The sequence below is a fragment of the Xyrauchen texanus genome, chromosome 49, assembly GCF_025860055.1.
Source record: "Xyrauchen texanus isolate HMW12.3.18 chromosome 49, RBS_HiC_50CHRs, whole genome shotgun sequence".
NCBI classification, from domain to species: Eukaryota; Metazoa; Chordata; class Actinopteri; order Cypriniformes; family Catostomidae; genus Xyrauchen; species Xyrauchen texanus.
Genome location: NC_068324.1, coordinates 15,903,112 through 15,930,236, shown reverse-complemented (window position 1 = coordinate 15,930,236; position 27,125 = coordinate 15,903,112). Strand labels below are relative to the sequence as shown.

Genomic DNA, 27,125 nt, shown 5'->3' with positions numbered 1-27,125 from the left:
TGGTCCACTCCTGTTTCATCAGCTCCAGACTGTTATTGAGGGATATCATTAAGAAAAGTCATTAGTGTACCTAAACATAGCTGTAATATAAGAGAACATTATCATGACTAAAACAGAGCAGAAACCAATATGTATAGTCACAGTAACAACAATTGCCATCTATAATGCTCCTAAAGTGCAAACGTCTCAGCTGTGTGGGCAGAGAAGTTAGACGGTAAGGTAATGGTGATACTAGAGAGATTCCACAGTGGAATAGTCTGTGCACACAGTGTACACTACACTAAGGGATCCATCAGGCAGCCTTAAATAAGACACAGTCAGTGTTGTGTAAGAGTATGTTCAATAAGTCACTTCAAATGTCAGTAGCCTCATTACGGTCATCACACCGTCACAGTCAAACACAGGCTTGCCATTACAGTAAGACAAAATACATTCTCTGTAACCTAAATATCTTATGCAGTGTTATTTCAAAAACAAGATTGTCAAGATTTAAATCAAATTGATCTAGTTTTATGGATTCGTAGATATTTTTACAGGAAAACAATACATAGATTTTTGCCCTAATATCAAAGGTATTACTAGAAAAAAATAAATTATGATCCAATGTGAAAAAATTATCGTGTCTGGTAACACGTGCATGTAAAATTAATAGAAATAGCATTTTAGCTTTGTGTAAAGCTGACAATTTACACAAGGTTGATTTTCTATTTCTTCTACTCCAAACTTACCTCTGTCTGCTCGTATGAATGTAACACATCATAAGAAAGTGTTTCACCGCTGTTCAAATGCACTTTGGATCGCATCATTTATATGTATAAATGTTTCCCATCTGAAAGGACTAAATATTAAATGAAACAAATGACAATAAAATGCAAAGTAATCTCTTCAGTAATAAAAATACTTTTTGAATGTAACTGTATTCTAATGACCAATTATTTAAATTGTAACTGTAGTGGAATACGGTTACTTTTATTTTGCATTTTAAATACGTAATCCCATTACATATATTCCGTTACTCCCCAACCCTTGTCATACAGGTTCTCAGTCTGTGAGAAGGGATAGAATTGTTAAGAGTCACATAACAATGTAAACTGATATGTGATAACTGAGTGCATGCACAGTGGTTAACTGTGCAGTCAGTCTACACCTGCAATAAGGAATACACCGAATGGGGAACATGCTCTCTAATAGGATGCATGGCCACCAAGTCAGAATATGAAAACACAGTAAAAAGTGGTCGCTTCCACTGAACAAAGACAAGGCACAAAACCTCTAGTGACTGGGTCCAAATGTTAAGAATATAACTCAATTGTTTGTTGTTTGTCCCATGACACAGAGTAAGAACAGCTGACATGAAAACAGAGTTTTTGGACAACTAAGGTCAAAATGTATATCATAATTTGGTAAGATAAAACAATGTGTGATCTTGTTAAAGCAGTTTGAGGCACACAAATGCCAATTCCGCCTCTTGTCCACTGCATGAGATCAGTCATTTGTTTTATGGGACCATGAGCCAATTTCAGCAATGGTTGGGTAATTTCAGCATAATCCTGGATCCAGGGATGTCAAAAACCAGCCTTACCCAAAAGTGAAATGACTTGTGGTTTGGTGATTTAGTTTTGGTATGTCCACAATAGCCTTAACCTGATCTAATCCTAGTGACAGGCCATGCAAGATAATTGTGTTGAGCCCACACTTCTCTGGAAATAGATTAGAGCAGTAAGCATACTGAATGCAAGGTTGAACATGTTAAACAATGATTCTGTTTAACAGTTCTTCAGAAAACACAGTTGGATAGTCAGTACTCAATAGCATTATTTACAGTAAATGATGCATGTGGGTGGACACTGCTGGGCACAGAACTATAAGCAGTATATACAGTATGTTTTGTATATCCATAGCTAAACAAATAATACTGGTTTAGGGTGTTTAATTGACCTTTGAGGTGATGTAACCTTGCCTGTGTCATTTAAGAAACCGAAGGTATTTCTCTTTCATTATGGTAAAAAGAGATTAATATGTTTGTTAAAGAGAAGACAAACTTGGTTTAAAACTAAGGCACGTCCAAATAATTTTTAATAGCAGTGGTGTTAAACATGTTAAATTAAACATATATTAGGTCTCTAAAGGGATGTAGACGATATATTCTGCTTTGATGTTTGTTAATGTTTAACACAAGTTTTAATTCTTAAACTTAATAGGTTTCGATGTTATTGATTTAAAAAGCCTGAACAGGAAATTCCGGTCATAGCAAGTGGTTCAATGTACGGCATTTCAGGGAAAGCTCCACAAAAACCACTTGAGGGGTAAAGTATTGTACACGTGCGGATACGCTGTCGTCAGGTTTGCGTTAAAGGTTTGCAGTGTTCGGGTCAGCTTTTCAAGTACTAGTTTTGGTTTGTAATTTATAAAAAAGAAAACCGTTCTTCCGAACTAGTTTTACCCACGCGTTCTAACTCAACAAGCTGTGTCTCGTTTCAAAGGCTGCGCGCTAACTAGGGCGTGTCCTTTGAATGCTGCAGTATACACCGCATCCTCCTTTAAACAATCCTCATAAAATGAGTCAGCCTTCATAGGACAACCAGAAACAGAACTTATCATCGTTGCTATGAAAGCACGCCACTTTTTTTTCAAGTGCCAGTGCTTTGAGTGAGAAGGGAACAAAGTCCATTTGGAAGGGAATGTTTGAGGTACATTTTAGGGGAGTTATAATGATGTAGAGTGAAAAGAGAATTTATATTACAGGTGTAATTTTAGTCTATAATACTTTTATTTTAAATATATATTACTATAATTATATTAATTTATATACTCTGCACCCATCTACTGAGGTACTTCAACTTGGGAATTAGCATTACTTGTGTTTGAACATCATATTTTTGGGCAAATTGGTGTCATTTGTTCAGACATATTATGTTAATTTCCATTGAAGCAAAGAATTGAGGTTTGTGAGTGCCCACGAAGGATATACCTCATGCATCCTCCGACTTCCTGTGAAAGAAGTTCGCATTCGAAGGAAACGAGACTCATTTTAACTGAGACACGACTTCAGATTAGGGGTTTAAATTGGATGTTTCATTACAATCCGTACCGCCGCTCCCTATACGCATACTACGCAGTCTGCATAAGGCACCAACTCCTTAGAGGGGCAGCATCTTACCCTAGGAGGGCACCAGAAAGTCCACCGGCTGCCCTTACTCGCACATTAAAGGACCCGAAAGCAGTTGCGTAACCCAGACAATCGCTTAGCGCTCATATCACACGAAACCCGGGCGTTGTCAAGACATTTCACATGATGGTTAGACTGCTCCATGGTACTTTTAAATAGCAAATTATCATGTAAAATTCATGTGCAAAGATATCAATTGAAGACAGAATTAATCGCGCATGTGAGCCGTACTTGCGGCTGTGTGCCAGAGAGTCTGTCCTGAGGGGGCCTCCCATCTGGGAATACCAGAGCGGGCAGTGGGAGGATTCCCGGGAAGCAAACGGGTATACCAGTGCTTTGTCGAATCGACTCCAAATCAGCTGGATCACCTGAGGGTGGAGTCTCCACTCTCCGCTGAGCATTGCCTGCCGCTGTAGGTTTGAGGCTGCCCGGGATGTTAGTGGCCTGCAGCGACCTTAGCCACCGCTGACTCCAAAGGAGGAGATGGTGGGTGAGTTGCGACATGCGAGGAGAGCGTACACTGCCGTGGTGATTTATGTACGCTACTGTATCTGTGCTGTCTGACCGGACTGACACATGCTTGCCCTGGATCAACGGAAATAGCCTCTGCAGAGGGAGCAGTACAGCCAGCCACTCTAGGCAGTTGATGTGCCAACCACATTGCACAAGCCCAACTTGGAGGCATCTGTGGTGACCACGACACATCTGGACACCTGCTGTAGGGGAACTCCTGCCTGCAAAAAGTGGTCTGTTCAAGGGCTGAATAAGTGGTGGCATAGCGGCATGATGGCTACGTGATGTGTGCCGTGGCGCCATGCCCATCTCGGGACTCGAGTCTGACCGCCACTCTGAAAGTGTTTCAGTGGAACCGCTGTCCTCCGCCTAAATTACTTCAGGTAGTTCAGCACTGACTGCGCATCATTGAGACCGAGTCTAACTCCATGCCAAGAAAAGAGAAACTCTGAACTAGGGAGACCTTGCTCGGCTGAGGTGCCCGAGCACCCAGATCCCTGTGCGCGCACCGCAACTCTCGAGTGTGCTTTAATCAGCCAGTCATTGTGGTAGTGGAGTATGCGGAAGCCCATTTCCCTTAACAGGGCAAGAGCTGCTTCTGCGACTTCAGTGAAGACATGAGGGAACACCCGGCCGTCGAAAGCAAACCATAGGAAGGGCCTGTGTTGAGGTAAAACTGAGATGTGAAAGTACACATCCTTCAGGTCTACCGCTGTGAACCAAACTTGATGACGGACGCATTTCAGAACGGGAGTCTGTGTAAGGCCCGTTTCTGAACTCGCAGTTCTGAGATTGTCCGCAACCCACCGCCTTTCTTTGGTATGATGAATAGGGGCTGTAGAACCCTTCCCCCATCTCGGCTGGAGGGACAGGCTCTATCACGCCCTTGCGAAAGGATTGAAATCTCCGCATGCAGGGTGGTGGCATTCTTGCTCTGAAGTGAAGCGGACCCCGCTGAACCGGGGCAGGCGCCTGGCGAACGGAGTCTGATGGTCCTGGCCAGCCACCGCGACTGGTTTGAAGGCGCTAGCCACACGTCCAAGCTCCGGGCGAGGGGCACAAAAGGGACTATAGTGTCTGACGTACCTAGCGGTGGGAGCAGGTGACACGACGTTGAGATGGCTGCGCTGAGGGGAACCTCGAAGCACTTGCCTTGTTCTGCATATCTTGCATAGGGCAGGTTAGCGACTGAGGAGGAGGACCACTCGGGAGACAGGGGCCATCAGCTTCCTGCGGTGGCCTCTACGCTGTGGCCATGAGCTTTCACTGCTGCAGGAGTTCACCCTCGGTGAGCAGATGGGGTGCGGGATCTTGAGCCGCGCCAGGGCAAGATGTGTTTGATGGCCTCCATCTGCTTCACCACTGAGAACTGTTGGGCGAAGTCCTCAACGGTGTCGTCGAAAAGTGAGATGGGCGCATTGAGAAAGCATGCTTTGTCGGTGTCCTTCATCTCGACCAGATTCAGCCACAGTTGGTGCTCCTGGACCACCGAGTTGGACATCTCCTGCCCGAGTGTTCACGTCGTGACCTTCATCTGTCGCAAAGTGCAGCACATCAGGATCAGGACTACCTGTATTTCTTTTTGTGCCTTGGCCTGGTGTACCTGCAGGAGGACCATGGCATGCAGGACGGATTTGGCCTGTCCAGCGGCACTGTAAGTTTTGGTCTCCAGAGACGACGTAGTCCTACAGGCTCTGGAGGGTAGTGCCGGACGATCCCACCAGGTGGCAGCGTATTGCGGGCAGAGGTAAATCGTAACCGCCTTATCCACCTAAGGAACCTTTGTTTACCTGTGGACCGCCCCGCTGTCGAGGATGGTGAGAGTAGACTAACCTGGAAGTCGGTTTCGGGCAGTGAAAGGTGCCCTCAACGACCTCGTCAGTTCGTCGCGCACCTCCAGGAAGAAAGGAACCGAGGGGTGGTGGCCGTGAGTGGCGTGCTGAACCCAGGAACCAATCATCAAGCCACGAGCACTCTGGGAGGGTGGAGGGTTCCAGTCCATGTATGCAGACAGATATGTACACGTTTTGGAGCAACATGTACTGCCATCCAGCACCATCTTTTCCATTTTCCAGCAGGAGAACTTCAAACCACATACTGCCCAGATTTCATGTGCATGGCTGTGTAAACTAAGAGTGTGGGTGATAGATTGGCCTGCAGTCCTGACCATCTCCAGTTGAGAATGTGTGGTGTATTATGAAGCGCATTAGATGGTAATGAAGTCCCCATACAATTGTGCATCTATATAATGGATGAATGGAGAAAACTTTCTAAACTTAACAAACTTGTGTCTTCAGTGCCCAAATACTTAAGTGTTATTAGAATAAATGGTGATGTTTCGCAGTGGTAAACACGCGACTGTCCCAACTTTTTTGGAGAGTGTTGGAATCATCTGATTTGAAATTACTGTACCTTTTAAAATAAAACATTGAAATTCACAGGGTAAACCATCGTATAATGTAGTTGTGGTGCTTTCAATATAGCAAAGGATGAATATCATTTACAAATCACTCATTTTAGTTTTTATTATCATTTTTAAATACTGTCCCAACTTCATCAGGGTTATTGAGGTTTAATAAGGGTTGTACAAAAGTATCAAGAAAACAAATAAAAAGATGCTACCAGTATTCATACAGAGTTGTCTATCTTTCCAATCTTCCAATCCAGTGCGTTTTACTACAGACGTGTGCATGTAAAGAATTAGTACAATTACGAACTCCACTGTTGAGTGAGCACAGTTTAGGCTCTATTAAGGTGTGTTCACATTATCATCTTCGTCCTCCTGTTCCTATTCCGTATCTGGCTCGTAAGTAAAACCGTAGTATCTATACACAGACCCGTCTCCGCTGGTGTAGACCACATCTGCCTCATCTCCACTGTCCTCTGGTTCTGGTACTCCGTGGGGCATGGACCGAGGGTTGGGCTGCGCTCGGGCCACCAAACTTAATTTTCATAGCTCTGTTTTGATCATAACCGCTTCATGGCCCGGGCTTACATTGAAGGGATTTTTCACTGTACTTCATGAAATGCCCCATTTTAAGATGATGAATGTAATGAAATCGCAGTCATCCTACAAATGTCTTAAAGCTCAGTCACATTTACTTTTCCATGGCAAAATTATGCAGACGAAGGCATGTGCGGATGTGAAGCAAGTGTGAATCCCTCAAACTAATTTCTAGGTAGCCTCCTGTTTTTATGCTGCACTTCATACTCTGGGATAGTGTAGTTATGAAGAAATTCACCACTAAATTGATTTCCCCATACAATGTGAATATTCAGAGTAGCTTTGTACGAAACTCTGCCCAACCAAGCAAATTCCTATTGGTCAATGCATCGTCATCGTTCACCAAACTTGAACTCCACGTGAAATCCTGTGACGGAACAGTCTTCACCACGAAATTCATGATCGCGTGGATACCCATTGAGATGACTGTATTTCGCCTGTGGAATTTGCCATACAAAGGGGTATGTGACCAAGCTTTTAATGAAATGTGCCTTTGTGTTGACTGTATTGCATTATTTACAAGTAAAAAGACAACTCACTTTTCACACTTTTGACATTTCACAGCACTTCCAGCTTAATCCACTATTGGGAGTGATTCTAATTTCGGAAAGCACAGATTGATTTCAGGAGAAACTTTTGACCTACTGTCACTGAATTCAAAGTGAGATCAGTCTGATTTATACAGCTGAAAATCATACAGATGAAATAATAAATAGTCTTTTACTGAATACTGAATATTTCACATTCTTTTAATCACAAATGCATAATTATATTAATAGCAAAATAAGATGACACGTTAACACAGGAAAATGACTCTAGAATGAACTTGTATTCAGCCTTAAAATAGCAGAAACAACACTTTCTGTCCCTCTCCCCAGGCTGGCAACAGGGTAAACACTGGCTGTCAATAGCATGTACGGCAAAACCTGGGTGATAGGTGAGACCGCTCTGGGGCCCAGCATTGGAAAAGTGTTTGCAGGACTCATCACAGGGCTTGCAGTCCCAGTAAAACAGACAGACATGTTGACTTTTTCTGCTGCTCTGTTAAAAAAATGCTGTTTGCTAGTAATTTCTTTCCAAAGTAATTATTAATTGTAGAGGTTCTTATTTACACAGTGACATGTATAAACCGGAAGTTCCCATGACATAAGTGACTTAAAAATGAGAATAATGCAAGCAGAAGCAATAAATCCAAGGTAGAACACAATATAAGTAGCACTACCAGTAGTACAACACCATTCCTTTAACTGTAATGCTTACAACCTTATGTAATGCAGTAGTTACATATACTACATTACTTAAGCTGTACTTAATCTAAAGCTAATTTAAAATTCACAATTTCTTGACTCGTTAACTTTTAAGCTAAATAGTGATTAAAAAGGGTGAAAAGTAGTCACCGCACATAATATAAATACTTTCATTTGTACAGTATGGTACTTGGTTCTTAGTCCCAATAAAACCGTACAAACTGAAATCTGACCACATACATTGACCAAAGTAAATGACCCCATGAAATCTGTTGTATGTAAAAATGTGACCAATATGCAATCGATTCAATCTGATGTTTGATTTCATACATGTTGGTTTCTTTGCTATTATGATGTTGGAGAAATGTGGGAAATTCCTAGGAGATGAGAACACTACAGGTTTATCTGATGTGGTTTCTTACTCTTCAGCATTCGTCACCAACATACACAGGATGCAAGATCCTGTCCTTCCACTATTCATTTAATTTGATTAAGACAAAGTTTTTCTTCAGAGTAAGTCCTTAAGTACATATGATTCTCAAAACAAACATCTGTGGCCAGATTAATTTACATTTTCTCAGGAAAATAAATAATTCTTAGGAAAGTTAAGATGTTTGGTAGAATGCTCTGTACAATTATTGATTTTTAAAAAGAAACAATTATTAAGAATAAAATGACAGGCTCATTATCTGATTATAATAGCATGCTCATGGGGTTGCCTTGTCTAATACAACAAATTTAAAATCATTTGTATCACAAGTACTTGTGATGCGTTAACCGTCATATTTGCTAGTAATTGACAGCTTTTAATTTGACATGGAGAAAATAAAAGAAGAAAAATAAAACTTCATCAGACAAGACCTGGAGGTTCTTAAGGAAAATACTGCATGGAAAAAAGTTATTCTTCAGAAGGTTAATTATTATATAAAGTCAGATAGTAAGATACAGGCATGGGAAAGGGTGGTAGAGTAAATTCTCAGTGTTCTAATTATATAAATATTTGAGTTTTTATGGACCGTAAAGATCGCTGAGAGCACTGTGCAGCACATCTGTTTGAACTGACTAGCATGATTTCTCACCACATTAAGAAGCTTCAAAACAACATTTAATGTTCGAATTTAGTGATAAAATGTACATGGTGTGAAAGCTGAAAATAAAAATAACATAAAACATAAAACAGTTAAGAAAAGGAGGGACGAGTCGAACTTAATTTTTCAACATGCCGCAAATGCATTCGATTTAGCTTGACTTGTCTTAACATGTCTTACACACATGTAATCTATGTTAAAAATGAAGAAATTCATACCAATAAAAATACTGTAAACTTAAATCTTAAGGAAATGTGTATACTCTGGGCATTCGTTACTTATATTTTTAAATAATTTCATTAATGTTTTAATGCATGCTCTTTTCTTGGAAGCACATGTTAACTTCACCTGTCCTCAGCAAGAGGTCACAATATTAAATGGCAAACAAAGTGTTCAAAATGCAACATATATAAATATCTATTGAAAGGTAAGGTATCAAACAATACATAAAATAAACGTTAAATGCTATTTTCCATAAACTGCCTATCAAAGTTGTCCTCATTCTGTGTCAAATCTGTCAGATTATTTTATAATCCTGAATTAATCAGACAATGTCATGTTCAGCTAGAAGTCTGGACCCCTTTCCCACTTCCTACTCATGGTGGATGCAACAGTAGGACATGTGGTCTGGTAAATTTGTATTTTTTCATATTTTAAACAAACAGTGTTTAAGTCTCTGCAGACACGGCTTCAACATGTGAACTCTATCATTCCCATTATGATCATTTCTGTTAGAATTGTGGGATTCATTTTGGCAGTTGAGTTGAGGTTATAGAGGCAGCTTTAACTGAGTGAAAAATACTAAATGTTTCCAGTGTACAACACATGGTTAAGATGAAAACCATTTGAAAACATTTTGTAAACTTTCAGAATTTTCAGAATAGTGTTAACTAATGGGGCGGCTGTGGCTCCGGGGGTAGAGCGGGTCGGCCACTGATCGCAGGGTTGGTGGTTCGATTCCTGGCCCACAAGACTCCACATGCCGAAGTGTCCTTGGGCAAGACACTGAACCCCAAGTTGCTCCCAATGTCAGACTAGCGCCTTGCATGGCAGCTCTGCCGCCATTGGTGTATGAATGTGTGTGAATGAGTCACAGTGTAAAGCCCTTTGAATACCGCTAAGGTTAAAAAGGCGCTATATAAGTACAGACCATTTACCAATTAAAGACACCGTTGTTGGATGGATCAAATTAAAATGGCATGCATTTTAGTGTGTTTCACAGAGTTGACACAAATGACAGTAAGATGCAAGCTATGAAGTAATTAAATATACATTTTCAGAAGAAAACCCGTTTTATAAAAACCTGTTTACTTACATGCTACTTGAGCTGAGACCTTTGTCTACAAACATGTCAATTTCAAATTAATTTTGTTAAAAAAAATAAAAGCAAAGATTGTAAACAAGTTGTTTACCTTATCTAGAGAATCAGTGGAACATTTTTAAAATATCTCTAGTCTGTAGGTCCTTACAATGCAAGTGTATGGTGATCAGCACTTTAAAGCTGCAAAAGTCACATCCAAGCATAGTTAAAGTAATCCATTGACTCAAGTGGTTAAATGAATGTCTTCTAAAGCGATTTGATCTCTTTGGGTGAGAAACAGATCAATATTGAAGTCCTTTTAACTATAATTTTTTATTTCCGATAGCTCTCCAATGCGCATTCATGAGGGGAATCAGTTCACGCAGCGTGTTCAAATGAAAGCAAAACCAATGAAGCTTGTGAACCGTGTTCTATTTTAAACAAATCGAGATGCACTTCCATTTGTATCACGTAAGATCTCGAGTGAACATGCCAACGCACTTATATCAGATTACTTTACTATGATTGTCTGCACTTTTTGGAGCATTAAAATGCTGATCAACAGCTGATCATTTTTTTTTTTTTTTTTTTTTTATTTCATTGTATTAATATTATTTTATTTTGCACATATTAGGAATCCAAAATCTATAAAAGATTATTGAATTAAAATCAATAAAGACTTTGTAAACATAATCTATTAATTTGGAATGATACAGTTTGGAAAACTGCAAAGCATCAACATTAGCAACTACATCACTTTACAAGGTTAAGCATATTTAAACCATTTGTTTAAATCTTGTTTTTGCTAGAATCTACTTGCTATTAGTTGCTTTGTGGATATCTAACAAAGGTTTTCTAGTTGTACAGACATACAATGACCATAAGTTTATTTTAATGTATTACATTAGTTGTACTACAACTGTTTTTTTTTTAACTAATCTGCAGTGTTCTAAAAAATATTTTATACTTGTTTTGGACTTTTTTTTTTTTTTAAGATATAAAAGAGTGGATGAGAGTGGAGGCACCTGTACAGTACTGGCAGCTGGTATGGCACTGTCTGCAGCCATGTTCGCTCTCGTAAAAGCGACGTGGGCATTATTCCACACACTGCCTGGTACCTTGTAGGTCCAACAGAGGAGGTGTGCATATCCTGCAGGCATTCGGCCCTGGACCCAAGCACAGCTCACAGGAACGGTCACACTTCTCACAGCGCTCACGTGAGTTGTAGTACCTGAGAGAGGATTTTCAGTATATATTAAAAAGCTTCTATCAAGTGTAGAATATCAAGAGCTCTGTGAGTGAAAAGGAGACAAGAAATAACCCATTTAGAAATCTGATATATGTCTATATACTGTACATTATACAGAGCATATATCTGAAAATAAAAAAAACAAAAACAGTGTCGATTTTTCAATTATGTAACATTATTTATGCAAAAAAAAACAACTGGATATATTTCAACTAATTCCTAGATATGAAATGGATACATTCATGAAGCGGACAGCATGTGTTTTTTTTTTTTTTTTCACTTGTACAATCAAAGACGTCAAATGGAATTGTGAAAATAAAAAAAATTACAAATTGCTGCCATGATGCTAGGATGTTGTGGTTGTTTGGTTGCAAGGGCATTGACATAATAGTAATTGATTGCAATGTGTTTGCTAGGATGTTCTACATTTACATTTATTCATTTAGTAGACTCTTTTATCCAAAGCAATTTACAAAACGAGGAAGGATACAACTTAAGTGATTCATCTCAAGGAGGCAGTAATACGAAAAGTGCTACATTACATTAGAAAAGTATTAGCCAAGACAGAGATTAGAGTGCAACAATAATGTATTATTGTTATTTTATGGTAAAGTGCTCATGAAAAAGTTGTCTTTTAGCCATTTCTGAAGACATGGTGTGTTCTGAGAGGTTTCTACCCCAAGTCTCCATAATGGACCCTTTTTACACCTTCATGTTTTGGAATGTGGGAGTAAATGATTGCAGGTTCAACTTTGAAAGCGGTGAATGAGAGACCATGGCAAATATAATTTTTGCTTACACGTTGCTCCAACATCAGAAGAAAAATGGCACTACTACACTTCCACAACTTTACAAATGAAAAAATAGAGAGCAATGCATTACAACCGCCAGAAGATGGCAAATTTACTGTCATACTCTCAGCAGCGGTGTCGGAAACATTACTGCATCTGTGGTGGCTCGTTTTTTAAATCTAATTCCAGGGTGTAAAGGGATTAATGGAAAGGAGGCGGCGAGAACCGGCTTGACAATATAACTAATATTTGAATTCTAAACATAACCAAAAAGACAAGCGCGCACACACAGGTGTCGGACAGCTGTCCGTAAATCTCTCTCCCTCCCACACGGCAACTTCCAGTCGGCTTTTATCCCTCTCTGACGCTTGATTAGCCTGATCCGGGTGTGTGGAATCACGATCCGGCCCCGCCCTACGCCCTATCACACAGGGAATTTAATAAAAGTATAATGTTTAAATTTACACTAAATGACGAAAAGATTCCAAATAGAAAAAACTTTGCTGGATTTACGCTGCCAAATAAGGCGGAAATGCACCATTACAGTTATGCTTAAAGGGTCATATCACATGGCTTGTATTGGAGTCATATTATATGGCTTTGGTCTCTCCCTTACTGTAAACAATGGGATTCCTTTTTACCCATTTTATCGTCAAAATTGTATATTAATTTAATACACCTTTGCTTGATTGAAGTATCTTTTCAGAGTTCTATTAGTCCTGTTAGCCACCATTATTTAACATGCTTTAATTTCGTTGACTTTGACCGACTGCAAGTATAACAGTTGACATTGTAATTATTAATTTGCACTTAACACCTAATGAAATGTCAGTCTAATGTTTGTTCATCAGGGCGAATTCAATAGTACACTTGACATGTGGGCTGTGGATCATTACTTGGCTTTGCTGTCTACTCCATTTCACATCAATGACGTTTGACTTTTAAAACTACGGCACTCCTACACTCAAATTCTTTATTTGAACTAGATTTGTCCATTTCCTGTCACTGAAAGGAACCGCTTTGTTTCCTAATACATAGTTCAAAAGGATGCATGGACTCATGAATAAAAAAATAAAAAAAATTCTGACATGTCAGTCAATAATGATAATAATCGGAAAACATTTCTGGTTCCGATTCCACTAATGATTTTGGTTCCTTAATGGCTTCATTAACAATTCTTTAAGTATTATGAGGAATAAATAATGATTAAAAAAGGTCATCCAGTCATTTATATTGTATCTAGCAACTTTGTTGTCATTGTCATCTCTCATTAATTACCAAACATTTGCCAAAGATTGCATTACAATTTAAAGTTGATTTTATGGTTGATAAGACGGTTATTCAAGGAAAAATGTTCTTACCCTGTAGGACAGTGGCTAACACAGAGATGAGAGAGAAGGTAAAGTGATGCAATTATATACAGAGATGCAATTACAAGGTTGTGCATTAAAAGATCATAGATAATTTAGTCAAAAATAATGTACTGTATAATGAATCAAGACACTTGCTAGAGCCTAAATATGAGTATACTATAGATACGTTAAAGATATACTGTACACTACTGGTCAAATGTTTAGGGTCACTTGTTCATTCTTTATTATTATAATTTCACATTTAAGGATAATAGTAAAGTCATCAAAACTATGGAAGAACAGGAATGGAACTATGGTATTATGTTAAAAAAAATCCAAAATAAATCCAAACTATGTAATATTTGAGCATCTTCAAAGCAGTCACCCTTTGCCTAGAATTTGCAGAATTTGCATGTACTCTTGACATTTACTCAATCAACTTCTTGAGGCATCACCCTGGGAAGGAGTTCCCATCAATACAGGGCACTTATTAGCTGCTTTTCTTAATTATTCGGTCCCAAGTCATCCTTTTTTAAAACCTTTTTTTTTTTTTTTTTATAAATTTTAGTTTTTTAATGAAATAAATTAATATGTTTGCACAATTATGTTTTTGTCTACAAAACTAATTTCAAACATTTGCATGCCTTCAAATCAAAAGGTTTATAAGATAATGAGAAACATTTCAGGCAAGTGACCATAACTTTTGAATGGCAGCGTATAGTTATGAGTTATATACTGATTCACGTCATGGGGAACTAAGGAGTGGAATAAGACACACCCCATGTATTTCCTTGATATTGTTCTTTAGAAAAAAGCAAACCTAAACTGACAAGCTCTTCAGCCTTGTATAAACACTCACCAACTTCACTTTCACTGTCATAATTTGCCTTATTTCATAACAGTAGGTGTATACTAAAAAGCAAACGGCCGTTTGAACGGCCTCTTACATAATTTCAGGAAGTAACCTAGCTTTCAATTCACTCTCATTTTAGTGTGCTTTTCAAAAATTCTAATTATCTCTCAAATAAGCTAAATGAAATTCAATTAAATGCCCCTTGAAGTCAGACTTCCAACTCGAAAACTTGTGCAGAAACCTTCAATTCAATCTTCAACATACAAAATACATGTGCGTGACGTCACACAAACATGTCAGCACGCAGGGAGATATACAGGAGTTGGAATATGGAAATATACTGTCTTTCGATAACTGTACTCATTTAAAATGAAGGCTAGTATTGCAGAATCATTTATCCATTTGTTTGCTTGGAGACATCTCTGGTAACAATCGAGAACCTACTAAGAAAATAAGAGCAAAGCAGTTTTGTTTATATGTCATTTCCCCACATCTGACTTTGAAAGGAACCAAAGTCCCTTTCAAGGTGTGATAAATCACTTGAGAGAATTTTAATTTTTGGGCAAACTCTTCCTATAACTTGTATTTGAGCTACAGTTTTGGGATATAGTACTACTACGTGTCCAGCAGAGGGCAGGCATACACCATCTGCAACACTTTCTAATAGCAAGTTTGAAATACAGCAGCAAGATGGTAATGTATTTCCTTTCTTACAACCAGTTGTTCTAATAATAAATTACAAATATTGTAAATTAAAGTATTGCTGTGACTTTTGGTTTTTAAAGTCCCACCACTCACCATCAACCAATTGGCCCTACGGTCAGTTGATCACTGGGCACTTCCCGTAATCTGACCGGCTCCAGCCACTGCATCTGTCACAGTCTCTCACGCCAGGGCCGTGGCAGGTCAAACAGAAGCTGTGAGATGACTGACAGCGCCACCCTCTAGTGTCTCTGAATGTGTCTGGTGGGCACTCCCTCACACAGATGCCATCTGAATGATAAAACATATAAGATGTTCTTTTTTAGTGTTATATTTAGAACACCAGTAAAAGCATGGTAGAGTAGAGTTTAATCCTTTTTTTTAATCTGTAACAGAGTGACTAGAACAATTCATCTGTATTTTACCTTTCCTTACATCTCACATACATTTATGAATGTCTCCATTTCTCTATCTCTCTCAGTATGTTCACATTCTACATGACTGGTCAGGCATAAAAATGACCCAGATCAGAATCTGGATGTTAAACAATATGTGGGGAATGGACTGAGTGACCGAGCAAGAAGAGAGGAAGCCTATGTAGAAACATAACACACAACAAACATGAACAATGGAGTTAAAAAGTCTGAGACCACATTGAAAATCAGATTAAAATTTTAATTTAAACCTGAGAATTGGAAAGTTTCAAGACAAAGAAATGATTACATAAAATGATTAAGAAATAATTAGGATTCTGCACTATTTCTAGGTCACTCATTAAACGTAGGCAAATTTGTGGCCATGTTAACTGCACTGTATGAAAGGTCAGATTTCCTTGCTTCTGTTAAAGCACAAGACGCTCTTTGGAACATTCTCAAATCATGCTGGAATAATGTGGATCATCAGGCTTTGCACTTCTCAAGTGCAATCTGTCATTAAAGCTAAATTCTGAAATACTGAAAATTAATTTTGAAATCCAGATTCACTAAAATTGTTATTGCATTAACCATATTTGCATCCTTGACCAATACGGCTCTGATTTCTAATTCAAAAGAAATTGCAAGACAGTGCTGCTATGCAGACCAATATTCCATCTATAAAGCACACTCAAAAATCTTAAGACCTAAAAAGTTAGAGCTGTTGGAGCTCTACTGTGATTGCTTTAGGCCAGGTTTAGCCAACCAACGTAATGTGTGTTTACAGCTTTGGCCATCAGACAGGAAAATGAGAGTGAACTTTAGTGAGATGCTCAGAGGAAGCAGTATACACACACTGTTCAGGAAGTATCCAGGCTGGCAAGTGAGACAGAGGGCATCGCTTTGACAGTCCAGACATGGCTATGGGCAGCTGATCCGCAGTCCCCTACCCTGGTCCTCATAGGTTCTCTGGGGACAGTGCTGACGACACTGGTGTCTGTATCTTCACAGAGAGAAAATAAACAATAGGTTTGTCAGACATTTAGGCAAAATATTCATTGCATTGTTTAAACGGTGTGCAGGTTTTTATTCCAACACATTCCTTCAGGAAAGGGCTGTTTGGAGTGCTTGGTTATAAAAAAAATGCACAATCTAACCATGACCACAATCGAACTAACACAACCTACTATGTAGGGACTGTAGAGTATTTCTCCACCACTGTGATCCAGGCACCTGAATTGGCTCTAGAAAGATTAAAGTGCACTTGACTATAACAAGTGTCTAGATACTGTAGATGCCCAGTTGTAACACTCCCCTCTTATTATTTCATCATCACTTCACCTGTAACTGCTGTCATGATTAATAGAAAATACACATACTTTCTGCTTCCCATTGGCAGTATAGCACAATGTTAATTGCAAATGGAAAATGTTGATTTTATAAACTAGTCGTGTATACGCTGACAGCAACAATTAAAATTCGCCACAGAACTAGTTCAGTGCATTAGCGCTTGATTGAAGGTGGTTAGTGACTAAGGTTTTCTTGGTTTCTACCACTTCCATCATCGTTTTCTAAAGTCTACCACTCGTGTCTACCACTGCCGGTGGTAGGCCACTTAAGTCTTCCATGTCCAGTCCAAGGGCCAGACATGTAGATTCCAGAGATCTGGTCGCGGGATCCAAATATAGGTAGGTAGGTGGATGGATGGATCCGTCAATGTTTTTCATCAAGTATGTGGTAATTGACAGCATTTTCTAAACACTCAGTTTTCACTGAAGAAAAATACCTATCTCGTGTGGATGAGAGGTGTAAACAAACAAAATTGATGCGTTTTTACCAAGGGGGCCGGAATTAGCAGGTCCCTGTTAGTGACTAGATGCTTAAGCGTGTTTCCCCATTGAAGCCCATTCGAATAGAACCATGTATTCTGACAATTGTTTTTTACAAGAAACATTTTGATCACAAACATTTCATTACATTGTACTACATCTTTTTCAGTTTTTGTTTTGGCAGGCTACTAAAAGCATGAAATGTACTTATTTCTCCGCATCTCATACTGTTTATGTCAACTCATGCATGAGCCTGACACCACCGGCCAAGCTCGAGCACCATCTCTCTTGAGGTAAGAAACAAACTTAATTCGCAACCTTGTTTTGAAAACAGCATGATAAGACACCAGTTTAACAGCACTTTATGTGCATACAGTACCGCCGATCCCTATACGCATACTACACAGTCTGCTTAGGGCACCAACTCCCTAGGGGAGCACCATCTTACCTCCCCCACAATAACAAAATATAAGTAACACGTGATCAGATTACTTTTTCAAGTAACGAGTAAAGTAACGCAATATTTTGTTTTTTTGACCATCAAAAATAAAGTAACATGTTACTTTTGTACACACCTCTATTGTCCCTGTATTGCGAGAAGTCAGGAGTAAAAGTGTGAAACCTTTTAGATACAGACATCACCTGTCAATCAATTCGCTAACATGCATGTGCATTTCATGTTTTAGAGTAATATGAGGTCAATATTCTGTTGAGTGAAACGATTGATTCATGTGTTCATCAGTAAATGCATTTAGGCAGAGGGATTATACTAATATATATATATATATATATATATATATATACATCTATCTCCCACTGACCGTGACATGATACACGGGGTGAAATACTCTCTCAATTCACTGACTTATGCAACAGAACTCTGTTAGAGCTCCCTTTAACTGGGAGAATTGGATGAGAAAAGCTGACTCTGGATCAGTCGCTCCAAGCAACATTCCACCTCAACTGTGAACACGTTTATTATAAAATAAAAATGTAGAATTTGTAATTTTTTTTTCTCAAAGTAGTTTGATTCGTCAAACAAACCGTTTCAGACTTATTCCTTGAACATGTTAGACTGGCATTCCCCACTGAATTTCATCCGGACTTCTGAAGAACATCTTAAGTTGACTCTGACATTGTCGATCGGCACAACACATGATGACAGATATGATGCAGGTTCAAGTGTTGGACTTTGCTGCTTTAGGAAAGACAGTGGTTCCCCTTCTGTCGCTCTCTCCACGTTGTGTCGGAGAAGCGACACTAGGGGTCTCTCTTGAGCGCCGATATATGCCTCTGTTCTATGAAAACAAGCCAATGAGAAGTTGGCAGACGGTATTTGCATATCCCGCCATACGGGTATTTAAGGGGCAAATACGGGAGTTCATTCAGAAAATTTCTTCGGAGCCGATGGTCGTGTATGCAGTTTGCTGCGAGTTACACACCGGTTCCTGCTATTCCTCTGACGCTCTGCATGCTGTTGGATCTGACGACGCACAACAGCGGCTTTCTCCTTCCTGCACAGACAACTCAGAAAGAGTTTTCAAAAAAATAGTGATTTTATTAAGAGTAATTTCCTCTAAAAGAGCAAAACACAGCGGCGTTGAACGTCCTTTTTAGGACGTGTCTTTCTCAAGATGCCTTTCCACCCCTGTTTTGTTCCTAGATGCGGTAGAGTGTTCTCCACTTCAGACGGCCACAGGCGTTGTCTCGTGTGTTTGGGCAGCGATCACACCGAGGCTGTGTTTGTGGATGGTTCATGTTCTCACAACGAGAACATGACCATGACGACGTTGCGGTCGCGGCTTGCTTTCAACCTCAATGTTGCGGTCGCGGCTTGCTTTCACCTCAACCGAAAGCAAGCCACTCCAGCCGCCCCCTGCATTGCTGCTTCTTCCCATGGGATTGAGGACGATGCGGTTGGCGATGGAGGTGATTTGGGGATGGCAGCGGGTGCAGCTCCTTCAGGTACACCCCCTCAGACCACCCGCCCCCCGGCATGCTCGTTGACTCCCGTCCGTGCTGGAGGTAACAGCGGCTCGCCTTACAGCCAGTCTGCCTATCCTTTCAAGACTGAAGTGGATGAGCTCACCGCTGCATCGGAGCGCGTGGTATTCTGATGTTAGGACTCCCCTGGGCTGCCGCTTTCAGGCCTGCACGCCCAGGGTGAGGCCGATGCGCAGATGACCGACATGCTTTCCCTTACCCCTCTCCACTCGTCAAACCGCCACCTGCTCGTCCGCTCTCGCCACCCTCGACGGTGCAGCGCGCCACGGATACACGGTGATTCCCCAAATGGATAGGGCAGTTGCGCTCCACCTATGCCACGGAAACCTTACCACCTGGCGGGGCCACCCTATACTCCCCTCCCGGCCCTACAGCGCCGCTGGATGCGCCGCTTCCGCCCTGCATGCCATGGCCCTCCTGCAAGTCCACCAGGCCAAGGCACTCAGAAACATGCACGGGGGTGGCCCTGATCCCGACACGCTGCAGGAACTTTGCTCTGCAACCGACCTCGCCCTGAGAGAGACGAAGGTCACAGCGCAGTCGCTCGGGCAGGCCATGGCCACGCTCATGGTCCAGGAACGTCAACTGTGGCTAAACCTGGTCGAGATGCATGAAGACTCGCTTCCTCAATGCCCCTGTCTCCCAGTTAGGCCTCTTCGGTGACACCATCGAGGACTTCACCGAACAGTTCTCCACGGTGAAGAAGCAGACGGAGGCCACCTCTCACATCATGCCCTGCCGCAAACCTGGGTACGTGCAGCCTGATACGGCTGGTCGCGTTTGCATGTAAGAATACCTGCCCGCTCCTGTATCAGCAGTTCACGTTCACGGCTCAGTGCATGTTATGATTGAAGTGGGACCCCTAGTGTCGCTTCTTCAACACAACGAGGAGAGAGCGACAGAAGGGGAACGTCTAGGTTATGTATGTAACTTCTTCCCCGATGGAGGGAACGAGACATTGTGTCTGAGAAGCGATCACTGTCTATTTTTAAACGTAGGCTTAAAACGCATTTTTATTCTCTAGTGTTTTGCAGTATTAAATGAGATTTTTTTTTTTTTATTAATGTATTGTAGATTCATCTGTACTTGGTGTGTTTGTTTTATTTGAATGTTTTGTATATTCATCTGTACAGCATTTCGGTCAGCTTTGCTGTGTTTGAGTGTGCTTTAGAAATAAATTTTACTTACTTACTCTTGGATCAAAGACACACTCTGATACACTAACTCCTCCAGGGTAAAGAGTATATTGAAAGTAGCCTGGGGATGTGAATTGTCTTTGCTTTGAGTCAGTCTGGGTGATCAGTATAGAGAACCTAAGCCACATCAGAGAATAGTGCACCAGCCCAAAACCAAGGCACAACTGTGGCACTGTTTGTGCTCTTATTCATCAATCAAAGATTTGAATGAACCGATGGCAATAAGATGGACTCTTAAAAATGAAAGATCACATGGGGGCCTTTCAGCTTCAAATATGCTGATATAATTATATCACAATTCATCTATTTTATGGACAAATTTGAAAGAACACAAATGTTGCAGTCATTTAGAATGACCAGTGCATGAAGATTGATTTAACAATGAAATCAAGCACAGTTAGAAGAGCTCTCATTATTAAAGGTAGAGAGGAAATGAGGAATAGATAAACATAATTTCACGCCAACTTGGTCTCTTGTTATTAGAGCAGGAAACCGGCAACAGTATTGCCTGGCCCTTCCTGCTGTGTTGCTGAACCACTGGGACTATTTCAGGAATGACAGCTGGAAGCATTATTACACTTTTTCACAGCTGATCCAAACTGGGCTTCTAACGCACGCACGCACATACAAACACACACACTCAAACAGGCAATAGCAAACTGTTCTGGTTCAGAATAAATTGGTAATCTTATTGGTCACCTAATAGGCCAAACTAGAAATTTTTAAAAGCATATGTATATAGGCCTATACTGTATATACATATGGGCCATTGACAAATAAGGTTGTCTTAAGTTGCACAAATGAGAAATTGTTTTAAAATCTAGTTTAAAAAGTTCATAGAAATGTAGTCGTCTTAATGTCATTGTTGGTTTCAAAAATGTTTTATAAAAACATATTATTTTCAACCAAAATGTGAAACAATTTAACTTAAAAATGTCATGTGGTTTAGCCATCAAATAAAAGGTATTAAAATAATTTCCTTGCACCATGAATACATGAGGGTGTTTGCAACATAATCATTCATTTAAAAAAAAAGTTTTCACACATATTTTTCAGTTATTTTTTTATTTCTATTTTTTATATTTAAATATCTTAAATTCTAGAATTTCATGACATTTTTCCAGGGTTACACCTAATGACATTGATGTGCCTTTTTGCCGTAACAATGGCTATATGTTGGTTACACAACATACCTTTGCTTTTGTTGACAAATGTTTTTTAAATATTAATCCAATTTTAAAACAAAATTGATTTACTGCTTATTTCTTTAAAAAAAAAAAAAAAAAAGATTAAAAAAGATTATCCTGCACCAACATATCTTTTTTCGAGACTGTGATTTATTTATTTATTTGTATTATTTTTTTTTTATTATGTTGGGACAGTTACACTACTTTTTTACTTTAAGCCCCAGAAACAATATCAAAAGGACTTGATATCATAGATGAGATCATTCATGATAATTGATGAGATTCAGATAATTGTTTTGGGTGAAATACATTTTTGTATGTATTTTTGATTTTAATTTAACAGATCTGAAAGCTCACGTCATGTCATCTTAAATTAACAAGTCATGTAATAAGATTAGAGAATGGCCAGAGTGTGCAGATGTGTAATCCAGGCAAAGGGTGGCTACTTTGTTTGAAGAATGTAAAATATACAGTTGAAGTCAGAAGTTTACATACACTAAAGTTGAAGTCATTAAAACACATTTAACAGATTTCATATTAGTAAACTATAGTTTTGACAAGTCGTTTAGGACATCTACTTTGTGTATGACACAAGTAATTTTTCCAACAATTGTTTACAGATAAATTATTTCACTTTTTATTAGACTATATCACAAGTTAACTATGACTTTAAGCAGCTTGGAAAATTAAGTCAAGCCAAATTTAGCTTCTGATATGCTAATAGGAGTCAATTGTAGGTGTACCTGTGGATGTATTTTAAGGCCTACCTTCAAATTCTTGGGAAAATAAAAAGAAATCAGCCAAGACCTCAGGAAAAAAAAAAAAAAACTGTGGACCCCCACAAGTCTGGTTCATCCTTGAGAGCAATTTCCAAATGCCTGAATGTACCATGTTCATCTGTACAAACAACAATATGCAAGTATAAACTCCATGGTGCCACGCAGCCATCATTCTGCTCAGGAAGGTGACTCATTCTGGCTCCTAGAGATGTTTGGTGCAAAACGTTAAAATCAATCCCAGAACACCATCAAAGGACCTTGTGAAGATGCTGGAGTACACTGGTAGACAAGTATCTATATCCACAGCAAAACGAGTCCTATATCGACATATCCTAAAAGGCTGCTCCGCAAGGAAGAAGCCACTGCCCCAAAATTGCCATATAAAAACAGACTACAATTTCGAAGTGCATATGGGGACAAAGATCTCACTTTTTGGAGAAATGTCCTCTGGTCTGATTAAACAAAATGTAACTGTTTGGCCATAATGACCATCATTATGTTTGAAGGAAAAAAGGGTGAGGCCAAAGAACACCATCCCAACCGTGAAGCATGGGGGTGGCAGCATCATGTTTTGGGGGTGCTTTGGTGCAGGAGGGACTGGTGCACTGTACAAAATAGATGGCATCATGAGGAAGGAAAATTATGTGGATATATTGAAGCAACATCTCAAGACATCAGCCAGGAAGTTAAAGCTCGTCGCAAATGTGTCTTCCAAATGGACAATGACCCCAAGCATACCTCCAAAGTTGTGACAAAATGGCTTAAGGACAACAAAGTCAAGGTATTGGAGTGATCATCACAAAGCCCTGACCTCAATGTGCGAGCAAGGAGGCCTACAAACCAGTTACACAGTTCTGTCTGGAGGAATGGGCCAAAATTCAAACAACTTATTGTGAGAAGCTTGTGGGAGACTACCCAAAATACTTTACCCAAGATAAACAATTTAAAGGCAATGCTATAAAATAATAACAAAGTGTACTTAAACTTCTGACCCACTGGGAATGTGATAAAAGAAATAAAAGCTGAAATAAATCATCCTCTCTACTATTATTCTGACATTTCACATTCTTAAAATAAAGATCCTAGCTGACCCAAGACAGGGAATGTTTTCTATGATTAAATATCAGGAACTGTGAAAAACTGAATTTAAATGTATTTGGCTGTATGTAAACTTCTGACTTCAACTGTATTAAAGGACTCTACATAATTCCCATACTTTAATCTGTGTGACTTCATAGTCTTGATTATTTTAATATTAACCTTAAATGTATCAAATATATACTAATACAAAATCAGCAGGTATGCCCAAATGTTTGAATTGAACTGCAGGTTTTAGAACTTTTAAAAAGAAAATCAATGCAAACCACATATTTTCACATTGTTGAACACACATCTTAGTCTAGTTAAGCATTTGATAAGTACGGCCGATAAAGTGTGCTGTGTGAGACACCGAAGTGCCTCACTTTGGAACTAAACATGTACGACGCCATGGCAACTGTGCAAGCACAATGAAAGCATGTTGAATGTTCAGGGGGTTTAACATTGCTCTTTTTTCTCTCTGGGTGAAGATTAATTAGTCAGGACTCCAGAACCAGCCTCTTATACAATACTCTCAACCGAGCAAGGAGGAGCGGAGCTCAAATTAGAGAGAGATTACACAGCTCTCTGGAATACTTGATTCTAATTGGTCAATCAGGGTATTCATTGATCAAATATTGCACCTGTTTTCATAGATACACTGTATAAACAACTTATCTGGGCAATCTATGTTTCTGCACAGTTATGTCATTTTATTATCTCAGTCCATTGCCTATACATACCTATTCTCACAGTCGGGCATACATGGAAGGCGTACTGGTCTCTGTCTTGATAAAACTCTCATGGGCAGTGGAGTCTGCAGTGACCCTGGTACAGGAAACACTCCTTCCACTCCTCATCTGAAATCACCCACAAAATCCAATACCCTGCATTCAAATGATCATCCAACAAAGCAGGCTAGCGTCTAGATTAAGGTGTGGAATTATGAGTCAATGGCTTCTTTATAAAACTGATGTATTTATTTTATCTATGTTAAAATACCCTCTCCTACCACTAATTGGTATGCAGACAGAACTATAATGGGGCTTTTCCACTGCACGATACAACTCGATTCAACTCGACTCAACTCTGCTTGCTTTTTTAGGGTTTTCCACTGTGGATAGTACCTGGTACCTGATATTTTCTTTAGTACCACCTCAGTCAAGGTTCCAAGTGAGCCGAGCGAATACTAAATGTGACGTCAAAATCCTGCAGATCACTGATTGGTCAGGGAGAATCGTCTCTACTAGTATCACTGGATTTCTGACACGTGACATCATCCCGCTAGTTTTAAAGTTAACAAAAGCGATAACAGTATAATTTTTTTCACATGACTTTCGAATTATGAAAAAAGAAAAGGCTGTGCGCAAAACCGCGTCATGGTTAATAAACAAGGTGCAGACGGTCCACTCGTTAGCGATGAGCGAAACGGAAAAGTCTCTCAGTCTCAGGAAGTGTCTCAGCTGTTGGCTGCACACGGCTACCACCGGACCTAACAACAGTGTAGTGAAGTAAAAAAAAACGTAAAAGTGACTACAGAACCATCAAGGAAATGTGAAAGGGGTTCGACCAAATGGACGCTATCTAAACCGGCGAGCAATGGGAGGGAGAGTGCCCTGGACTCAGCCACGATGGAGGATGGTACATTTTGTTAAATTAACTAATACTCCGCTTGAAAGCTTCACTTCATTTAGCTGACCAGCAACTGGAAGCTTGCTTCTAAAACAACCAGGCCAATTTATCTGTTACACTTGTGTAAAATCAACATGCAACAACTGCTATGCAGCACAATGAGCTAGTAGCAAACAGCTAGCGGTTGTGTTATTGTTTTAGTCAGTTTGTTTCGCATTTAAGATGATGTCACGGCAGTAGAGGCAGCGCAACTATGACAATCAGCCTATAATCACACCCACGTTGAGATGGCACTAAACTGCAGTGGAAATGCAAGCTCAGAAAAGTAAAGCGAGTAGAGTAGAGTAGAGTAGATGCGAGTCGAACCATAACATGCAGTGGAAAAGTGCCATAAGTAAGCCATTTGTAGGTTAGCCTGAAAAGTGTAACACTTTGGCTTAATTGGGCGAGGTCCCAAAAGTCTTTGGTCACCTGAACAGATAATACGTGGCCCATTAGAACAACAGCGTTACACTTTTCAGGCAAATTCAACAGTACTTTTAGTTGTGCCTAAAGAGCCATAACTCAGAACACCTTAGCAGAACAAAAGGGTCAACATTTTGTCCATTTCGCTGTGACTTTTAGGCAAACTAAATAAAGCCTATTACAATTACCCCAATAAGCCTTATATTACTAATCATGAAACACAGATATCATTATCTGCTTGTGTCTATCATTTAAATCTTCTTTAAATAGAAATGACTGACAGATTTTGTCAAGACCCGGGCACATCCACAAGGGCAATCGAGTGTGATGGGGAACTTCTTGGCATTATTGCAGTCGTCACAGACTAGTGCATGAGGCAAACAACCTCCACCTTTATCCACTTTGGACCGCAATGTGGTCCAGGTGGTTGAAATGGACGGATGGAAGCCATGAATGAATTATTCCCTCGAATAGTTTTCTTTCTTTATTTATTGATTTTTTTTATTACACAAGATATCTCAAACTTCTCATAATTACAAAGTAGAGGTCACTATGTGAAAACCAGCGAAGCGCAGTTCATTTGCGCATGCGCACTGGCAGCGGATCGCTCTGGAGTTCAAACCAAACTCGTTTTTTTCATCCACTCGCATTGTTCTTCAGTTGTTTTTCTACGTAGGCCAATATGCGCTAGACGGGCGTTGGTGGCAATTGCGCCACGTCTCGCAGTTTTTTCATCGAGCGATTTTAAGACGCCAAGTTATAAACAATTTCCACTGTTAAAAACGCATATTTAGGCACATGCATGCGCTTAGTGGAGCTGCGCCTATAGTTTTTTTTTTTAGCGCAATTACGTTTTCTGTATGAACGCCCCCTAAGAATAGCCCCAATGGAGGCACTTGTTTAATTAAATTGATGTTTCAGTGTTTAACTACAAAGTATAATAATGAAGTATCGCTTACCTAAACCACAAGCGGTGCACTCGAATAGCTCATGTCCCTCACACTCCGCGCAGGTTGGATGACAACACGCACTGATTTTTAGTAGGAACTGTCCGCTGGGACAAAACCGAAACAGCGTAACACTAAAAAAGAATAGCGACAAACCAGTGTTCATCGTTCGCGATGTTCTGAAGCGCATCTATTCGCTGCCAATGACAAGGGCCGTCTAAATAACAAAACTTTCTTGTAGGTTACAAGGGGATTGGTCAAAAGGACTTTTGGTCCATCATTTCTGCGGCCCATTTCGCATATAGATTAAGAACAAAGATAGCCTACA

The 27,125-nt window shown here is 39.8% G+C and overlaps 1 long non-coding RNA gene across 1 annotated transcript; it reads right to left on the bottom strand.

Moving 5' to 3' along the window:
• On the bottom strand, positions 1-26,861 carry LOC127640205 (uncharacterized). The gene is made up of 6 exons (XR_007970081.1): positions 26,810-26,861; positions 24,497-24,613; positions 16,537-16,684; positions 15,365-15,559; positions 11,347-11,552; positions 1-29 (listed from the first exon to the last, which is right to left on the bottom strand). It is a non-coding gene; the product is annotated as an uncharacterized LOC127640205 (long non-coding RNA).
• Positions 26,862-27,125: the final 264 nt, after the last annotated feature.